Raw genomic sequence first — 21608 nt, forward strand, 5'->3', positions numbered from 1 at the left:
TTCGAACCTGCGACCGTAGCAGAAGCGCCGTTCCAGACCGAAGCGCCTAGAACCGGTTGGCCACAACGACCGGCTGTACGAGCTCTGACTTCCCTTATTTTATCCTAGTGATCGTTTCTTCCTATTTAGATCGGCGTCAACAAAATATTTTCGCATTCAGAGGAGAAAGCTGGTGACTGGAATTTCGTGAGAAGATTGCTCCGCAACGAAAAATGCCTTTGTTTTAATAATCTCCATCACAAATCCTCCATCATTTCAGTGACACTCTCCCCCCTATTTCGCGTTGATGCAAAACATGCTACCATCTTTGCACTCTTTCGATGTACCTGCTAAAAACGCAGTGTTGGGTTAGCCTTCCCCACATGATTTTCTGTGTGTTCCTTACAATTTAAGTTGTTCATAAATGTAATTACTAGGTATTTAGTTGAATGTATGGCCTTTAGATTTGACTGATTTATCGTGTGACGGGAGTTGAACGGATTACTTTTAGCACTCATGTGGATGACCTCACACTTTTCGTTATTTATGGTCGTTGCAATTTGTCTGCCGGCCGGTGTGGCCGTGCAGTTCTAGGCGCTACAGTCTGGAACCACGTGACCGCTACGATCGCAGGTTCGAATCCTGCCTCGGGCATGGATATGTGTGATGTCCCTAAGATAGTTAGGTTTAAATAGTTCTAAGTTCTAGGGGACTGATGACCACAGATGTTAAGTCCCATAGTGCTCATAGCCATTTATCTATTTCTTTGCAATGTGTTTTGATCTTCTGATGACTTTATTAGTCGATAACCGACAGCGTCATCAGCAAACAACCTAAGCGACTGCTCAGATTGTCTCGCAAATCGTTTATACGGATAAGGAACAGCAAAGGGCCTGCAACACTAAGATGTGTGCGTCAACACGAGATCTGCGCCCCCATGGAACTTGTGGACCGAGCTAAGTTGTCGGGACGACTTCCTAGTGCAGAACACCAGAATGTTCGCCTCCCCTCAGCGATCGAGCACGAGAAGTCTCCTCTACGACGATCGACCCAAGAGTGTTCGATCATCCACATTCAACTCCTCAGTTTGGGCCGTCATGGCAACAAGCATGTCAGGTAAAACGTTATGTACTTCTGTCCAATGACAGCAGACGGAACAGAGCCTTGTATAAACAACTCAGAATTTCCAACAAGCCAAGCAAACGCCGCTGGAACCCCACCAGGTCAGGTTCACACAGCAGCAGGCCGCTCCTCGTCAAGAACTGGTCAGTTCTCTCCAGATGTTACCGGGTAAGACACTCAGCGTCAAATTCTGAGCTTCCTGGGGTCATGACTCGGGACGTCACTATGTGTGCCACTGGATGTCAGATTCGGAAAAACTTTCTTCTTCAAGGCGTGAAAATGACTGTAATGCGTGAGTTATTGCCGGATTTGTTATGCGCTCTGTATGTGCTTTCACCCTGCTCAGACAGCAGCTGGTATAGATTTTACGCTTGTGAGCGTATATATACGTTGTTATGTGGCTAGCGGAGCTTGTGGACTGGCCCTGTTCGATTTCCTTTACGTACATTTATGTAATTCGAAAATCTGTGCCCAGACATCAGTTTACTAAAACAACGTGACAATTTTGTAAAACTCAAAAGTGTTAATTCTAAAAAAGGGAGATATTTTTCCGGCTCACTTAAATACAAATCTATTCGTAAGTATTTGAGTTTCATATTGAAACAGTGTCGAGGTTAGAACCTCATTTTCAGCAGTTTCTTTAATTGTATTAATATTGTATTTTTTTGTCAACTGGAAATACTGAATTATAATATTCTAATGAAAATACGATTTTATTTGAGTCAAATCAAATAAATTAAAATTTGATTCAGACATGTGAAATGACTTGTCTATACTAATAAAACTCCCAGAAAGAATATCACTCTGCAGCAGAGAGTGCGCTGCGATGAAACGTCCTCTCAGAACTAGAATAATCTGCCAGAAGGTTCCATCAGTAATACTGGTGCGCTTTATATGTTCGTTTCTCCATGTAATGGAGAAAAAAGAATTACTCGACATTCACAGTGACTAGAGTATGTACAAAAAGGGCAATCAATACACATTTGCAGTTGACCAGCAGATCGTTCTGCAGATACAGTCTATCCTTTTGAATTTTTAAGTACTATAATCTATTTCTGTGAAGGATGCTTATCACGATATTTATTTGCTCTTTCACTTTATTCACATGAACTCTGAGAGTTTTATGTGACTATATTATTTTGTTTCTGCAAACATAATTCGTTCCACCAAAATAGCTGGAAATCCCACAGCAGATCAGTTCCAGTCATTCCACGAGTAAGGAGGTACACGGCTCGTCTTATCTGTAATTCAACCATGCCTAGACGGTCAATACCGTATTCTATCGCGTCCGCATTGTTACTTTGTGCCAAGAAGGTCTCTCAAGAAGGGAGGGGTCAGGCGTCTCGGAGTGAACCAAAGCTATGTTGTTCGGGTATGGAGGAGATACACACAGAGAGAGGAAATGTCGATGACATGCCTCGTTCAGACCGTCCAAGGACTACTACTGCAGTGGATGACCGTATCCTACGGATTATGGCTCGGAGGAACTCTGACAGCAACGCCACCGTGTTGAATAATGCTTTTCGTGCAGCCACAGGACGTCTTGTTACGACTCAAACTTTGCGCTACAGGCTGCATGATGCGCAACTTCACTTCCGACATCCATGGCGAAGCCGATCTTTGCAACCACGACATTTTGCAGCTCGGTACAGGTGGGCCCAACAACACGCAGAATGGACCGCTGAGGATTGGCATCACGTTCTATCCACCGATGAGTGTCGCATATGCCTTCAACCAGACAATCGTCGGAGACGTGTTTGGAAGCAACCCGGTCAGGATGAACGCCTCAAGATACACTGTCCAGCGAGTGCAGCAAGGTGGAGGTTCCCTTCTCTTTTGGGATGGCATTATGGAGGGCGGACGTACGCCGCTGGTGGTCATGGAAGGCGCCGTAACGGCTGTACGATACGTGAATACCACCTTCCGACCGATAGTACAACCATGTCGGCAGCATATTGGCGAGGCATTCGTCTTCATGGACGACAGTTCGCGCCCCCATCGTGCACATCCTGTGAATGACTTCCTTCAGGATAACGACATCGCTCGACTAGGGTGGCCAGCATCTTCTCCAGACATGAACGCTATAGAACATGTCTGGGATAGATTGAAAAGGGCTGTTTATGGAAGACGTGACGCACCAACCCTCTCAGGGATCTACGCCCAATCGCCGTTGATAAGTGGGACAATCTTGACCAACAGTGCCTTGATGAACTTATGGCTAAAATGCCACTACGAATACAGGCACGAATCAATGCAATAGGACGTGCTACTGGCTATTAGAGGGAGAGGTGTGTACAGCAATGTTGACCACCACCTCCGAAGGTGTCCCTGTATGGTGGTACAAGATGCAATGCCTGACTTTCATTAGCAATAAAAAGGGTGCAAAGGATATTCATGTTGATCTCAATTCCAATTCTGTGTACAGGTTCCGGAGCTCTTGGAGCCGAGGTGATGCGAAACTTTTTTGATGTATGTACATTTTTACTTTGTCTGTACAGAACTGTATACACTGTTAGCGTAAATAGCGCTAGGGAGGTGCATTATAGATTCAGTAAGCGTACAATACTTCAAAACTCGTTTACTACCTCACTTTCCGCAATTGGATCTTACGTTCTTGCCTCAGTGTCAGAGGTACAACAACAGAGTTTGCGCTTGGCTGTCATCCATTCGTATGTTCCGCTACATTTTTGGAGAGAAACCCGGTTGCCGCACAGTCGCGGCGTTGGCCTCCCTCTCTCTCTCTCTCCCTCTCTGGTGCCGACTCGCTGAGTGTGACACCTAGCGGCAGCTCTGGGTACCTTTGGCGCGACGTCGCGAGTCACAATCCCAGAAAGCTAAGGAATTAACGCCGGGTCTTGAGACTCAAACCTGCTACCCGCCAGTAGCGCACGCAACACCAAAGATCCCACCCTCCTCCAAACGGCGCGTGACCCCTGCGGGCCCCAATGTAGCTGCCCTGCCGGACTTCTAACCGGGGACTCAATGCTCTGAGCGGTGAGCAGGCTGTCCCTCCCTTATTCCCATTGTTGTGTGCCTCGTACGTTCTACAACTCTTGGGGAAACGAACTCCGAGGTTCCCACGAATTCTCTCAGCTGAAGTGATGTAAGTTAAGACACACAACCTCTGGAATTTTTATCAGGCACAATAGTGAAAATCAAGTATATTAATGAGAGTTTAATAAAGTGATGAGAATCGTGTTCCAGCATTTCTCCGTCATAAGGAGTGGGTGGTGTTATTTTATCAATGGATGGAGCAACCCAGATTGCTTGTAACATTTCAGCCGACGCCACGCCGGTCAATGATACCCAGACACTACAGGATCGCGTCTTCGACGCAACAACGAGCAAGCGTATTTCGGAGAGTGCGTGATCTCTTAAGCTGAGGATCAGAGCGATACATTTCCATTGGAGGAACGTCACGTTGAGCACCTCATATGAGAAATGTCATTAACGGATATCAGGATGGACGGCTCGTATGGACAAGTGTACAGATCACAGAAAGTATGCATTTCCCGATCCACGTTATAACATCCCAGCTTCCTCAACCAAATTATAACGTCCCAGGACTTTCTGCACCAAATTATAACATTTCAGCTCCTCAACACCAAGTTAAAACGTTGCATTAGGAGGTGTCTGCTTCGTGCAAAAGGTCTTGAGTTCATATTGACGACAACAAGTAATTCTTCATTACAGATGTTTATTTACAAACAGAACTGACAGACTTCACAAACTCAATAACTGACTCTCCGAGCTAACCGCACTGCATATCCGAACTGGCAACTGACAACTCCTAGGTGTATTAATATCTTTCCAAACAATGAGAGTCTTTGACAATGTTTTGTTTACAATACGATAGCAATTCACGACTTAAAACTAAATTAGACATTACAGAATTTTAGTACAGATTAAGTAAAAGGATCAGTACATATAAATTCTTACAAACATAATTTCCAAATAGATTTTATAACATTTTTCTACCAGCTTCTGGATAACCTTCACCAGATTTGTACCGGTGTTTCCAGAAATATCTTGACATTTGATTCTGGATATTTCTTGAGTGATTTAGAACAACTATTTATATGTAAAATGATTTAAATCGTGTTTCAAAACGTAAATAAATCTTTTTAGCACTATTTCTTGATACAAATCGTTTTTCGAAATCAGGTTATGAAACAGTTTTCACAAGTTTTCGTATTTTTGCGATCATAATATAGAATTTCTCCATAGAAAGTTAGAGAAGTGTGCATTAAACTTTCATTTCCAGACTTTCTCTTTAGCTGGTGAGTTTTTAAATGTATCTTGTCCATATTATACGAAATAATTTAGCTCAAAACTGATAATTTATACAATTAATCAGAGCTACAGCAAACAGTGAGTCTTTCTATTACAAAATGAAATATAATTACAAAATTGAATGAAAATAGGTTACTAACACTAATATATATTTACATTAATTCTATTTTTGTTCTTTCTGTGCAAAATGTCCTAATATTGACACAGCACAATATTTAAACATCACCAAAGTTTCCCTTTACATTTTGCATATCTGTATCGACATCCCCTAAAAGTCTACAGTATCGAATACTTCAATATGTCCCAATATGTCCTGTAATGTTACACAACCCCGCCATCAGCACTTCCATGTGAAACACGGAAGGGTTGATGTCCTTACATTACAAAACAGAAAAGTTTTACACATATCTTTGGTGTCTTCTTTCTTGAAGACCGGTGATCTTCTTTCTTGAAGGTCGGTGATCTTCTTCCTTAAAGGTCGGTATACCTCAATGCCGCACACTGTATTTCAGTCTCATCTTCACAGTCCGTATGGTTTCCATATACACTGCATGCTATCACAGGCTGCAATAGCACAGTCCGCTATGAATATACAGCACACAGTGGTCAAACCCAGTTAAACATTAGCAAAAGCATTTAATAGTCGGTGCACCGGTTTTTAAGGACACAGAAATTTGAATTCTCTAAAGTCTAATTACTCAAGAAAATTAACTCTAAATAATTTCTTAAAGCTAAGAGAGGATAGACTGACAGGTGGAGAAAATTGATTATACAGGATCACAGAATAAGTGTAAGATGCAATGCCAGAATACGAACATGAAATATGACGATTGCATAGCTAGGGGACCTAGTGCTCGCCAAACACTTAGCACACAAAGAATGTATGCTCCCCTGAGGAATCAGATAAATACAACATAACAAAGTATACAAAAATATCCTGGTAAGATTACATATAAAAGTCTATAAACATCTATTATCTAAAATACTTTTTTACATTTTTTTGTACAATTTCAGTTCGGTCACGTTTCGTAGGTCAAACAGTCTGCCAGAATTTGGGTAGACTAGACGGTAAGCATTCGGATGAGGATTGTCCTATATCTTGAAAGGTCCAATATATATGTCAAAAAACTTTTTTAATTCACCACTGATGGCTTTAGACTTCTCTTGTGTTTCAACAAGGACCAAGTCTTCAATTTTAAATTGAGTAGGCTTCAATCTTTTGTCATGTCTTTATTTCCTCTTATCACCTTGAGATTTCATGGTCTTTCTCACTATTTCCTCTCTCTCTTGAGTACTTAATGGTTTGCAGACTGGAAAATCAATGAAATCACTAATTGGATGTGGTGGTTTGCTATTATACTGTATTTCATACGGCGAAAACACTAATGCTGTAGGCTGTTCACAACATCTTCGAATTTCTCAACATAGTCAATCCAACTAGCATGATCAGTATTGCAGTAGGTTCTAAAGAATCGCCCAATTTCCCTCATGTATCTCTCTGAAGGGTTTCCTGACAGATGATAAGCTGAAATAAGAATGTGACTTATATTTTCATCTTCAACAAAAGCTTTCCATACTCCAGAAGTAAATTGAGTCCCATTGTCTGATAAGATTTTCTGAGGTTTTCCAACCCTGCCAAAATAGTCTCCTCTGATTTTTGAAATAATGCTCTTACTGTTTGCCTTGCGAAGAGGGTATGACTTAATGAATTTTGAAAAAAACATCAACCATAACAAAAATGTAGCAATAGCCTCCTCTGGTCTTTGGTAATGGTCCATATAAGTCGACAGCGACAAACTCGTGCTGTTCTTTCGGTAAGATGTTTTGCATCAATCCTCGACAAGTTTGGTTGGATACTTTTACTCTTTGGCACCTGTCACAACCCGTTAAAATTTTTGTAACCCTCCTGGCTATGTTGTTAAAGTACACATTTTCTTGGATTTTCTGGATACACTTTTGAATCCCACAATGACCAAAACTTTCATGAATGTACTTGATGAGTACATTGATGTACTATTCAGGCCAACATAATTTCCATACATCGCTATCTACACTGTTTCTCTTGAATAGAATCCCTTTGTAGATTTTGTAATAATCTCCCACTTTTTCATGTCCCTTTTACCCTAAATAACTTTTGACCAGTTTACAGTTCTCATCATGTTTCTGATTCTGTCGGATGTCATTACAAATGTCTCTGATTTCTTGTTCATTGTTCACCCCTCTTAAATACATAATTTTGAATTCTTTTTCACATTCCCCACTGTCATCTTCAAAGTCAGCCCCCACAGGTAGGCTAGATAAAGCATCAGCAACTACATTATCGGGTCCTCTAAGATATTTTATTGAGTAATTAAATTGTTTTAACAAGAGTGCCCACCTGGTAATCCTTCCATGATGCAACCTACATTCTTCAATATAAATTAATGCCTTATGGTCTGTGTAGACAACTACCTGGTTTCCCAATAAACAATTTCTGAATTTAGAAAATGCCCAGTAAATGGCCAAAAGCTCTTTCTCGGTAACAGTGTATTGCCTCTCATGTTTTTTCAAGGTTCGACTAGCAAAAGCAGTAGACCTGTGTTCTATTTTCCCATTTATATTTACTTCTTGGAAAAGGTGAGCACCTAGGCCATAATCACAACTATCTGCCATAATGCAAAAAGGTAAACTTAAATCAGGACGGTACAAAATTTTACTGTTACATAACTGTGTTTTTATTTCTTCAAAAGCAGCTTCACATTCCTGATCCCAAACCCACATTGCGTTTTTCTTCAGCAATCTGTTAAGACTTGGAGCATTTAGAGCTTGGGTACTAATGAACTTTCTGTAGTAACCGCACATCCCGAAAATTGACTTGAGTTGTTTCTTGGTTTTTGGAATTGGGAATTTTGCAATTGCCTTGAGTTTTTCAGGATCTGGCAAAATACCTTCCTCAGAAATACTGTGCCCCAGAAACTTCAATTTTTTCATACCAAACTTACATTTAGATAATTTAAGTGACATTCCCCCTTTCCTTAATCTATTGCAAACCTCCCTCAAAGTATTAACATGTTCTTCCCAAGTTTCTCCAGTGATCAAAATGTCATCTACATACACAGTTAATTTTGATAAAAGATCTTTTCCCAAAACAAAGTCAATTGCTCTAATGAATTGGGCTACTGAGACATTCAGCCCAAATGGTACCACACAATACTGGTAACATCTTCCCCCATACAAAAAGGCAGTATACTTTTTGGAATCATTTTCTAATTCTACTTGGTGAAATCCTGGTGTGAGATCTAAACTGGTCATGTATTTCATTCTTTCAAATTTATGAAGTAGTTCGTCTATATTCTCGAGATGATCGGTCTCTCTTTCCACATACTTATTTAGGTGTCTTGAATCTAGTACAAGCCTGACACTGCCATCACGTTTTGCAACCACTACCAAAGGATTATTGTATTGGCTCTTACTTCTCTCAATGATGCCCCACTCTTCCATCTTTTGAAGTTCCTTTTCTACATCTTTTCTCTTTGCAATGGGTACACTATAAGGTTTTATAAAGAATGGCTCATGTGGTTTTAACCTGAGTTTACATTGGTAATTCTTTACTCTGCCAGGTCTATCATCAAAAACATCACAGTAATTCCACAATAATCTTTCTAACTCTACCTTCTGTTCTTGGTTCAAATTATCTGATTCCCATAATTTTTCTTGAAGTATATCCCCATATTCTCCATCATCATAATCCTCAGTAATTTCCTCTACACAATGACCACTGTCTTTAGAAAATGTAACGTCCCTAATTTCAATTCCCTTATGAGCACAGTTTTGAACCGACATGTCAGTACTGGAACATACTCTCGTCTTAGGATCAATAAAGGTAAACAAACTCTTTTCCCAATCAAATGCTGCATTAGCTTTTAATATCCAGTCCATACCCAACAGTACATTCTCATTTAGGTCACTTATTACAGGACATCCTCGAGTAAACTGTACATCATTTATACTGAAGGACAACAACATCTCTCTATTAACAATTTTGCTCAGTTTGCCAGTAATGCCTCTAATTTTTATTCCAACAACTGGTAATTCAACAAAGTCAGGATCGTGGTTAATTATATCTCTTAATTTGCTTGAAATGGCACTAATTGGACTCCATGTGTCAATCAAACAATACCCTTCCCAACCTGCAGCTTTAATTTTTATGTATGGACAACCCATAGTGGTGTTTTCCCTTTCTTCCTGTTCTTCATACAAAAGATCTTCTGCTATCTCATCATACCTCTGTTCCATATTAAGGTTTTCTTTATTAGGCAATACTTTCTTCAAACTTCTAGGTCTACTGTAATTTACTGGAATGTCTGGATTACTATTTACCTCACTCACATCCTGACTAGTACCCCGTTTGATGATTTCATTAGGCTTAAAAGCAGAAACTGGTTCACAAATTTCCCTTAATTTGATCTTAACATCATTGTCATCACTGTAATCTTTAAATTGGTCCCAAATAGATTTCAAAATAATCACAGATGCATCAGCACAATCAACCCCCCTGTCTCCTGATGTATTACTAAGCTGAACTGGCACAATCTGATTCTCATGTGGAATGTAGTTAGAGTTCCTGGCACAACTATTCTCAACACTATTGCTTATAACATCCTCTTTAACCTCAACATAAACTATTCCATCCAATTCACCATCAAAATCTTCTAGTACATAATCACCATTAGCCTTATCATCAACATTATCATCATCATTGCCTGAGCTTACACTACAAACACTACTAGTATCACCAACATTACTCACAACACCATCTTCACCAACCACATCCACATGAATATCACACTCTCCAGAAACTTCAGTACGAACATCATTATGACAACTTACTTCTAAAACATCACCACACATAAGTTTGTACAATCCAAAATTATCAAAGTTATTCTTACCTTTCATTTCAGCATTAGGTGCTTCTTCTTGATTATATAAATTTGCAATTATATCATCTTCTAGGCCTACTTCATCAACGGTAGCCTGGTTCCTATTACAGTTGTTTCTAGTATTTTCTCTGATGACATTCCAAAATTTCCTGTCAAATTTAATTTTTTCATTACCTCTATCTACAGATCGATCATAGCATACTGTCTATACTGGTTAGGTCTCTGATTATAGTGCTGTCTGTTCCGGGTGAAATTAGCCTGATTTTGAAAATTCCTTGCCTCAAACTGACAGACTCCCAGTGGAGCATTTAGTCGTTTAAAGGCCTATGTCTGTCGTTTCCCTGCCTCGGGTTACCTTCTCTCATGTCATTACCCCAGGACCTGTTTCGATTTTCCCATTCTCTGTTTGAATTAAAGTGCTGATCATTCCTACCAAAATTTCTTCTGTCATTGCTATTATAATTATCCCTGTTGTTGTTAAAGTTTCTTCGTTCACTATTACTGTTATTATTAGCACGGTTCGGTTCCCACCCTCTGTGTGCTGAACCTACAAAGTCGTTGAATGTGTTGTTTTGTTCAAAGGCTCTATCAAGTTTGTCCACATATTTCAAGAATTGTTCTATGGACTCATCTGGACCATAAACTAAACCCCATTGTACTCTTTTCGGAAGTCTCCGGTTTAGTGCATCAATTTGAGTTAGCTCATCAAATGGCTTATCCAGATGCACTAATTTTTGCAACTGTTTCTCACAATAGGCTTTCATTGACCCATCAGATTCTCTGTAACTAGGACCATTCAAGAATTCACTTTTGATTCGAGCTTGCTCAGTTTCAGACCAAAATTTGGTTAGAAAACATTTTTTCGAAATCTTCAAAGGACATTTCCGCATAACAATTCTGATTGGCCCACGAAAGCGCCTCACCATCAAGTAATTTCTTTACAAATTTTATCTTAACACTATCTGTCATTATGGACGTGAACTGCTCCTTGCAGAATAGCATGAAGTCTTTTGGGTGTATATTCTTGTCACCGGGATAAGTTTTAATTGGAAAATTTCCCCATATCCCATTACAACTATTACTAAAACCTTTTTGAAACATAGTTTCTTGTATTTCTACAAATTTTCTGTCTACAGTTTTTTCGACATTACCTACTCTACTACAAATTTCTGTGACCTTTTTGTCCGTATCAGATTCCGTATCAGATTTGAAAGATTCAATTTCGTTTTCAAAAAATCGTTTTGTCTGGTCAAATTCATTTCTCAATTGAGAATTTTCCTCATTTACAAAATCAACAACTTTTTTAAGTTTTGACTGGTTATTTGAAATTTCGTTACTTAAATCAGTTTGAAGGACAGAAATTTTGAACTCAACCGTGTCCACACGACAACTAAGTTCTTTTTGGTTTGACTCAAAAGTAATTCGCCATTCTTCGAGAACCTGATTAGTGTGAGCAATGTGTTCTGTATTTGAGTTTATTTCTGATTTTAAATCACACACAGCCTTCGAAATCGACCTGTCCATCTGTTGTTGTGTCTGTTCAATTTGTTGACGTAATTCGGCACGAGAATCGTCCATCTTCGAGTTTAACTCTGAAAACATTTGTTTTAACATTTCCAACATTATTACACTGTCAGAAGCACTTTCCCTAATAGGTGTACTCGCTACACCGCTGTCAGTACTGAAATCTGCGTCTTTTTCCATTATTTTAGGAAGCAGTTACTTATCTTAGTGTCCGTCGGCGGTCGTTGGTGTCCGTGTTTTGCGAAATTTCTTCAATTCCAGGATGGTTTCACTCGGTTGATTCACTCCTCTTCTTGTGACCCCAGAATCGACGTATTTACTTCTTGTGATCCCAGAAGAGACGTATTTTATTTAGAAGAATCACTGGGTGGTCGTCAAATCGTCTGCTTCCTCCACCAAATTAAAATATCCCAGCTCCAGCGCCTCCACCAAATTATGACATCCCAGCTTCCTCAACCAAATTATAACGTCCCAGGACTTTCTGCACCAAATTATAACATTTCAGCTCCTCAACACCAAGTTAAAACGTTGCATTAGGAGGTGTCTGCTTTGTGCAAAAGGTCTTGAGTTCATATTGACGACAACAAGTAATTCTTCGTTACAGACGTTTATATACAAACAGAACTGACAGACTTCACAGACTCAACAACTGACTCTCCGAGCTAACCGCACTGCATATCCGAACTGGCAACTGATAACTCCTAGGTGTATTAATATCTTTCCAAACAATGAGAGTCTTTGCAATGTTTTGTTTAGAACACGATAGCAATTCACGACTTAAAACTAAATTAGACATTACAGAATTTTAGTACAGATTAAAGTAAGGAAGAGGATCAGTACATATAAATTCTTACAAGCATTATTTACAAATAGATTTCATAACATTTTTCTACCAGCTTCTGGATAACCTTCACCAGATTTGTACCGGTGTTTCTAGAAATATTTTGACATTTGATTCTGGATATTTCTTGAGTGATTTAGAACAACTATTTATTTGTAAAATGATTTAAATCGTGTTTCAAAACGTAAATAAATCTTTTTAGCAATATTTCTTGATACAAATCGTCTTTCGAAATTAGGTTATGAAACAGTTTTCACAAGTTTTCGTATTTTTGCGATCATAATATAGAATTTCTCCATTGAAAGTTCCAGAAGTGTGCATTAAACGTTCATTTACAGAGTTTCTCGTTAGCTGGAGAGTTTTTAAAAGTATCTTGTCCATATTATACGAAAGAATTTAGCTCAAAACTGATAATTTATACAATTAATCAGAGCTACAGCAAACAGTGAGTCTTTCTTTTACAAAATGAAATATAATTACAAAATTGAATGAAAATAGATTACTAACACTAATATATATTTACATTAATTCTATTTTTGTTCTTTCTGTGCAAAAGTCCTAATATTGACACAGCACAATATTTAAACATCACCAAAGTTTCCCTTTACATTTTGCATATCTGTATCGACATCCCCTAAAAGTCTACAGTATCGAATACTTCAATATGTCCCAATATGTCCTGTAATGTTACAACGTGTAATGGATTTTTTTTTTCTTGTTTTGGTGGACAGTCCCACCTCTCGAAATATTCGACACTTTGCACTACAGGTTGAAAGAAGAGTGACGAACATAAGATGCCGTCAATATTTATGAACGTTGTGGGTGGTTCTCTTGATTTATGCTAACTTTTTTCCACCCTATGTCTAGATCTGGTTTTGTTCCCTGCATATAAAATTATATGAAAGCGTTTCTATCGCACCAGAAAGGATGGAGGAGGTTTGATGTAAGATCTATTCGTGGTTTCTCCCTTATCGAAATGGTTTCCCATAAGAATCCAAGCTACATCGTTAGCCTCGTGGTTATTGAGGTTGATCCTCAAAAAAACGTAGTACTAATAGTTCAATCCAGAACGGTTTAGGTAGCCTTTACGGTAGTTGGGTATAGCTGTGTGGTTGGTATCCGAACAGACATCCGAAGTAGTGTGGCGGTAATGCTTCAATCTGTCCGAAGAACAGTTCCAGCTTTATAAATGTAGCCAGAAGTGTATCGTGGCTAATGGAGTTGATCATGAAAACCGATTAAAGTATTTTCCTAATATATTTTGTTGCCCTTATTTTATAAAATCATTCGGTGGCTGTCTAAGAGGTACTTTGTGTTAGGAGTACGAAACGTAAATAAAATTACATTTTCACACGTTTTACTTGAGGCAGAATTAGGTAATAAAGGCAGTCGATACCTTTCGTATAGTGGAACGACGTAGTTGCTTACTGGCTGAGTATTTTTCAAGAGATCCTCTCACACAGACTGGTAATTTACACTGTTTTTAAGAGACACTCCGAGTGCGCCGTATCAGTCACTCTTTAACCTGTTACGTAAGGCGATTCGTTCCTGCTGTTATCTTTTGCGTTAATTCAGTCCCGCAACCAATAACCGTGCATTCGGGCGGTAATCAGTTATCGGTGCGTTATTGTAGTCTAAAAACTGAATCCGTTATAGTAACTCTTTTGTTTACTCACTCGGGTCCCACCGTTTTGTACACAACTGAGGTGAGAAGTAGTTGTGACGTTCTCTACGGCGACATCAAAAACTCATTCTGAGGTGGTGTCGTCGAAAGCGTAAACCGAATCAATCGGTCTGGATTCGAATACATCTTTCGAAGCGAGTACAAAAGAATATTATCACAGGACTTTACAAACAGGTTTTTCAGAAATTCCTACCAGTTCACTTACTTAAATTATTTAATATTGCAACGCGTTTCGAGCTATCACCTCTTTATCAGGCAAAATATGACAAAACAAAAAACATTCAAACAGAATGGACATAGACCTTAATGCAAGTATTTCTTTAGTCTTGTCGTTTGTTGTGGCTTTCCTGCAGAGAAAGTCAAATAGAAGCCGTATGAGAGCGCGTTTACTTCGTTTTCTTGTCTGTAGATGAATACTGGAGCACTCCGTTCATCAGAAAAGGCTGCCGTCTTGTGGCCACTGTGGCTTTAAATTGTAAGCACACCACGTAGCTCACTCGGAAAACATGAATAACTGATCTGGCTACTTCAGTATTATGGGCTTAATTTGTATTATTAGTTCACTTTTCTCGGACATGAGCAGACATCCACAAGTAGCAAATAATGTGACCGTGGCTTCCAAGTTAAGGTTCTTCGGTTAATCACAAGGCGTCTACTTCGGTAATAATCTTGCTGGCATTTCGATGATCTTTCTTGGGATTTCTTCATGATTCATTACATTCTTGCACGTGCTACCTTTTTATAGTTTTATGCACAGTGAGATATAATATTTAGCGATTTTAAAAAGCGAGTGAATCAAGCTGCGTCGGATAGAGGTGGAGGGGATAGCTTCAGTTACGTTTGACGCGAAATAGCATTTAGTCATAATGGAGCGTACACTGTCAAAGCATTTTTATCAAAACGGTAGTTCGTACCAGCTAGCACGTCGTGCAATCCGCAACCACTTCAGCGTTAATCGAAATCGGCCGGTGCACCTGCCTGGGCGATTAGAAAGTGGCTGGGGAACATTGAGGAGACGGCGCCAACTGGGAGACCAAAAACTGTGCGCTCGCCTGAAAAACATCGAACGTGTACGCCAAATGAAACGCGTATAGCACGTGTGATTTGACACGACACTACAGCGCGACACGCACGTGCCGCACGAGTCGCGCGGCTGCAGTGCATATTGCGACACGTACACCGTACTTAGCACGCGCCGACTGGCGACGCTCTGCGCTGACAGAACCGAAGCGCGCGCACCTTTTTATCTTTCTCTAATAATTTACAGAAACTATTCACTGAAAATATTTGATTTTTTTCCGTACTTGTGGCTTTACGTGTGAACTTCTTGGCCAAGTGCCTATCATCTGGCTAATAGTCATGCTTACTGTGATCTACACATTTTAGTAAGTCACTACGCAAAACTCAAAAAGTTTGCAATGAAAAATAGAGGGCGCTATGATTTAGCGTTTGGTGCGTATTACACCATATGTTTATGAGTATGAAATTCAGCTAACATATTAAATTTTTGTTTAGACTTAGGAGGAGGTCTCCATCTGTCTTCGATTTCGAGAAAATGGATCCCATGTAGAGCATTCACTCAGAATCTTACGCCACGGGAATGAAATATTCCTACATCACTGGTATTTCCTAAACCGCTCGAGACATGGAAACAAGATTTTGGTTAATGATGAAACAAGGAAGAGAGTACTTTGCCACGCCGGCCGGTGTGGCCAAGTGGTTCTAGGCGCTTCAGTCTGGAACCGCGCGACCGCTACGATCGCAGGGTCGAATCCTGCCTCGGGCATGGATGTGTGTCATGCTCCTAGGTTAGTTAGGTTTAAGTAGTTCTAAGTTCTATGGGACTGATGACCTCAGATTGTAAGTCCCATAGTGTTCAGAGCCATTTGAACCATACTTTGCCACGTCGTAAACACACTGAGCTTTCTTATCTATCACGGTATATCAGTAGTTACCCTTCCCTATTTATTTATTTTTTTTCATTCCACTGTCTAATTTTTTTAGAGTTATCGACAGCTAGTGAGACAAGAGTGTCCTAATATGAAAGTAAACATGAAATTTCTTCTCTTATGTTGCCACAAACCGTCACAATGAGTTTTTTGATAAGATATTCGGCTCTCTGGTCGCCAGTTACTTGTTTAATGAGACAGATTTCTAAAACAGTGTGTCACAATAACTGCTGCAAAAATGAGTTTATGCAAATCATATTGTGTTTTGGCAAAAGAAGTGCTCTCAAACCCTTCAACAAGAGAAGTGTGGCCGTTACTCGCAAATGGTATTGCATCTTCGAATGAGACGAGGTTAACAACTCACACGAAAATAAATCGCTAATTCTGTTGGAATTTTTGTTGAATCTCACAACCCATATTATTTTTAACACCGAGCGACTGAAATGGAAATTTACCAAAGAGTTTTATTCCTTTCCTTCATCTGAGCAATAGCAAAGTAATGAAGAGCGTGGTCTTCAGGCGGGATACCACGCACACTACTGATGCCATTTCCTCACCAACGCCTTGCCAAACTGACAGTCCGTGGTTCGCGAATAAAATAGTTGTTACTGAGAAAAGTAAACAACTGATACGTGGCACAACACAATGGCCAGTGTATCGTCAGCAGCTGGGAATAAATCGCGCGACAGGAATGCGGAAGCCAGCAAGTATGCTTTGTGAGAGGAAGAGTTCACATCGTTCCGAAAACATTGTCACCATTACATTTCTACATATCACCACACTCTTTCAGGATATTCCTACTTTTATAATAGTACCGACCACTAATTCCTTTGTGTAGCCTGTTGTGTAATTAGTTTATTAATGCTGATAGCGTGTATGCAGCCACTGAAATACTTTTCCTCGTCACGACGAGCCGATTAAAACATCGTTATTTACGAGGGCTTCTCGACTATTTCGGGCTTGCAATGGAAATGTCACGTCCACATGTACGAAGTTTAACGTCTCTTATTAGACCCATATCCACATGATGATATGAAGTACGTAAGTTTTACTATCTCGGACGCTTTTTACCAGGAGTGCAAAGGGGTCATACCTGTGGAAATTATGCGTTTCCGACTTTTTGTAATGGATCGCAGAGATACTTCAGCATAAGAGGCAGCAAGTAGGTAACCTTGTTTTACTTTCCTGTCTTGCTTCTAGATGACACGATTTTATAATATTCCTTACTTCCTTATTCACTACCCTCACGGTAAATCGTCTGTCCCTTCTTACGTTCTGAAAAAATTGTGGAGGCAGACGATATACTTTCAGTGGCTAATGGCTCACCGGTTATTGAACTGTGCATTGGGTTTTTTGACAAAGAATAAACAAAACAAAAGAACTGTACATATGTATGTAAATGAAAACTATTACGTGCTAACGAAAATGGACGGAGCGCTTAAACAGCGAAAAAAAGAATAATGCTCAGTGATAGAAAACTTCAGTTTACATTACAGGCCGTACTCTTCGGATGGACAATACTTCCACTGTCCGTATGCGCCATGCCGAAGTGAGTATATGGCAGAACTGCCCTCCCGCTCCCCGCCTCACACGTCCGTCAGTACCCGCGTGACGCGCGGCGCGAGAAACTGCGCCGCTACCACAAAGCCGCGCGACCTGGCGCAGGCGCGTGTCGCGTCCCAGTCGCGTCGCGTCGCAGTTTGCGCGGTCCCATTTGAACCTGTGAAGTTGCAAAAACGCGCGCTAAACTTGGGATTTCAAAGAGAACGGTAGGAAGGATTTAACCCCAGGATTTGCACTTTCACCCCTACAAAATCTAAACGGTACAGGTCCTTAAGGGAATAGATTATGTGATCCGCAGCCGCTTCTGATTAAAAGTTTTGGTCATGATTATTCGGGACCAGGACATTGTAAACCGTTTGTGGATGAGGGATGAAGCTCACTTCCGTCTCTCCAGTTATGTGAACAAGCAGAACTTTCGATTTTGCAGTGACGTTAATACTAGAGAACTGCATCAGCAACCACTGCACTGGGCAAAAGTTACTGTGTGGTTCGTAATGTCTTCAATTAGGGATCATAAGGCCAAACGATTTTTAAGTTGTAACACTGACTTCGCAGAGATACGCTAGTAATCATGAATATAGTCAGTCGTTTGTTTCCAAAGATATGGCCTCCCGAAATGGGTACATTGCATGGCCCTCTCGTTCACTGGACGACACATGTTTGTGACATTTTCTTTGGGGTTGTCTGAAGCGGAAAGTTTAGCAAGATAACCCACCTCGAACAACTGAAGCCCTGAAAGAGTGGATGCGACAGGAAGTGTGATGAGCCAGTACAAGGTCTGGCTGGAGGAATGCGTGCTTCTAAGCGGACGCCATAATAAGACAGTTATCTTGAAAAAGTAACTGAGGAGGAGGAGGACATTAGTGTTTAACGTCCCGTCGACAACGAGGTCATTAGAGACGGAGCGCCAGCTCGGGTGAGGGAAGTATGGAGAAGGAAATCGGCCGTGCCCTTCAAAGGAACCATCCCGACATTTGCCTGAAGCGATTTAGGGAAATCACGGAAAACCTAAAGCTGGACGGCCGGAGACGGGATTGAACCGTCGTCCTCCCGAATGCGAGTCCAGTGTGCTAACCACTGCGCCACCTCGCTCGGTGAAAAAGTAACTGACGTTTTACTGTTACAGAAAACACTTTTTCGTATATTTTAAGATTATGAAATAGAAAAAGTGTCTTTATTTAACAGCTTTTCAAAAATCGCTCTTTATTATGCCTCACCCTGTAGTTCAAACTCTCTTCTTCATTTAGCTCAGGAGGCCCTCAGCTTTAAAAGAATTTATTGTGTCGTAAACACAGTACTATTTCAATATGCTATACGAGCTTATTTTAGGAAAGACACACGGGAAATATGTAGTGGTAAATGCGAAAAACAAATACAGAACTAGTTCTCTCATAACTGTTATGACTACTCTTATTTTTTATTTGGGGGACTTACGAAATCTGAATATTTTCGTAGTCTCCATGAAATAGCTGTGTTATTCTTAGATAACGGTGGGTGAGATTAACATCTCTGACTGGTGGTGTGGAACTGTCTCAAGTGAAGGACAGAAGGAATTGGGTTATTCAGATACACACAGTAGACGATTGTAACTGCACTGTTTACGTGGAAAGAACCCACACATATTACAAAAAATTGATGTATGTACGTATGTGGCACATCTCCCCCTAGACCACTGGACTGATATGGACCAAAGTTTGTGCACATACCCCTTACTGACAGGTAACAATCATAATTCAGGAGGTGCGGCATCATAAACAATGAGATGCATGAAAATCAGCCGCACCATGCCTGATGTTGAAATTTGCTTCTGCACTACTAACTCTATTCGTAACAAATTTCACAGACATTCGCAGCGAAAGGCACATACAAAATTATATCATGATGCCACACATAATTCGGGAGATCCGACGTCATGAACACCAAGATGTGTGAAGAACTGCTGGAGTGTGCCTAATGTTTATATTTATCCTTGCTGCTCACTTTGTTAGCAACATATTTTGCTGACGGTATCGACATACGCCGCTGAATGCGCCTACATGAATGCATCGTTGTAGGACTCTTTACTGCCGAGCCACTCGTGCAGTAGAGGGAAGTGACTCCAGGCAGCGCTTTTGGCAGCTTTCAACTATGAGGCGCAAACGGTTGTAGGCCTCGCCACAGAGGCGTGCAGATACTCCAAGTAGCTGTGCCAAGCGCATCATCCCACGCCGAGCCTACTGACAGGTGTGCGTGCAAGGTTCCTCGTTGTGGAAAACTGGCAAAGTGAACACCCCGACCGGCAGTGCCGGCTGTCAGCTAGTGTACAATAAAAACATTATGACAGGTGACAGACTTCCGTCATTCAACAGTCTCCGGTCAATGAATTAGTTCTTTCTTAAGATCTTAATGAATTATTGTCAATGTAAACAACGAGACACCAACAGAGATAGTGATAAATGGTTCAAATAGCTCTGAGTACTATGGGACTTAACATCTGAGGTCATCAGTCCCATAGACCTAGGGTAGTTAGGTTTAAGTAGTTCTAAGGACAGCACACACATCCATGCCCGAGACAGGATTCGAACCTGCGACCGTAGCAGCAGCGCGGTTCCGGACTGAAGCGCCTAGAAACGATCGGCCACAACGGCCGGCGAAAGCGATAAATGAGGTAGTAGTGAAAGATACTGGCTTATTAACATGGCTTGCTTCAAATTTTCAAAAAATGTAACTGATTCGAATATTTGACTAACGTAAAGCCTACCAAAATCGGCTGTATAGTTACGTTCATAGTCTGCACATAACTTTGCGGTGCACGGCCGTTGCCCCTGATAACAAAGTGCGAGTGCACCGCCCTCGTGGATAACATTGCGCCCCCTAGAGTGTGCAGCTGGAACACTGATAGAGGCAGAACATTCCCATTCGTCTGGTGCGCTCTCAAGTGTCATTGATACCTTCTCTGATAATGATCTCTTACCTTCGCCATCAAAATGGCCTACCTCACTGGTAACGCATTTCCGGCCATATGTCCGCATGACCTTTTTTGCTCCTTTTGCTGCGGAAGCTGTGATCTCTGTATCTTGAAACAATACAAACCAAGGGAAAATCGAAATTACTATCTCTCGCCAATAAATAAACGATCTCTATAATCATACAAGACGAGCGAAATGTGTTAAGTAACTGATCGTTCATTTTGGCCGCTGTGCACAACGAAAATACCGTCTCCTTGCGATGAACACCTTACGAATAGAAGAGGTTATAATTATTATTTGCGGGTCGTCTTGCCCCTCAAAAACTGGAGGGCAGTAAGTGATCTTGAAATTCGGCGACGTTCCTGGGTGCATTACGTGCTCCCACTTCTGGCCATATGAGGGTACGACGAGAATTCTCCATATAATCGTTCCGATGCTCACATGTTATGTTTTGGAGAGGCATACCGTTGGTTGGGCAAATTGATCATGGTACACTCGCAGGTCAGCGGCATTGTGACACTGCATTCGTTTCCAATGCGTATCTTTTCAGGCTGTATGCGACCCTCACTGTACTTTTAAGGACGACAATGCGTGATCGCATCGAAAGCACTGGTGTAGGAGGTCTTTGAATGAGTGGATGTTCGGCAAACTTAAACCCCGTGGGCCACGTCGTTATGCATTGGGGATGCATACCGCAGCTCGCCTACATAGTCCAGCGACCATCCAGAGTTCTCAGTCAAACTTGTTGAGGAATGGAACGCTCTACCACATTTTCTTACCAACCTC

This window comes from Schistocerca gregaria, chromosome 3 (assembly GCF_023897955.1).
Source record: "Schistocerca gregaria isolate iqSchGreg1 chromosome 3, iqSchGreg1.2, whole genome shotgun sequence".
Lineage (NCBI taxonomy): Eukaryota > Metazoa > Arthropoda > Insecta > Orthoptera > Acrididae > Schistocerca > Schistocerca gregaria.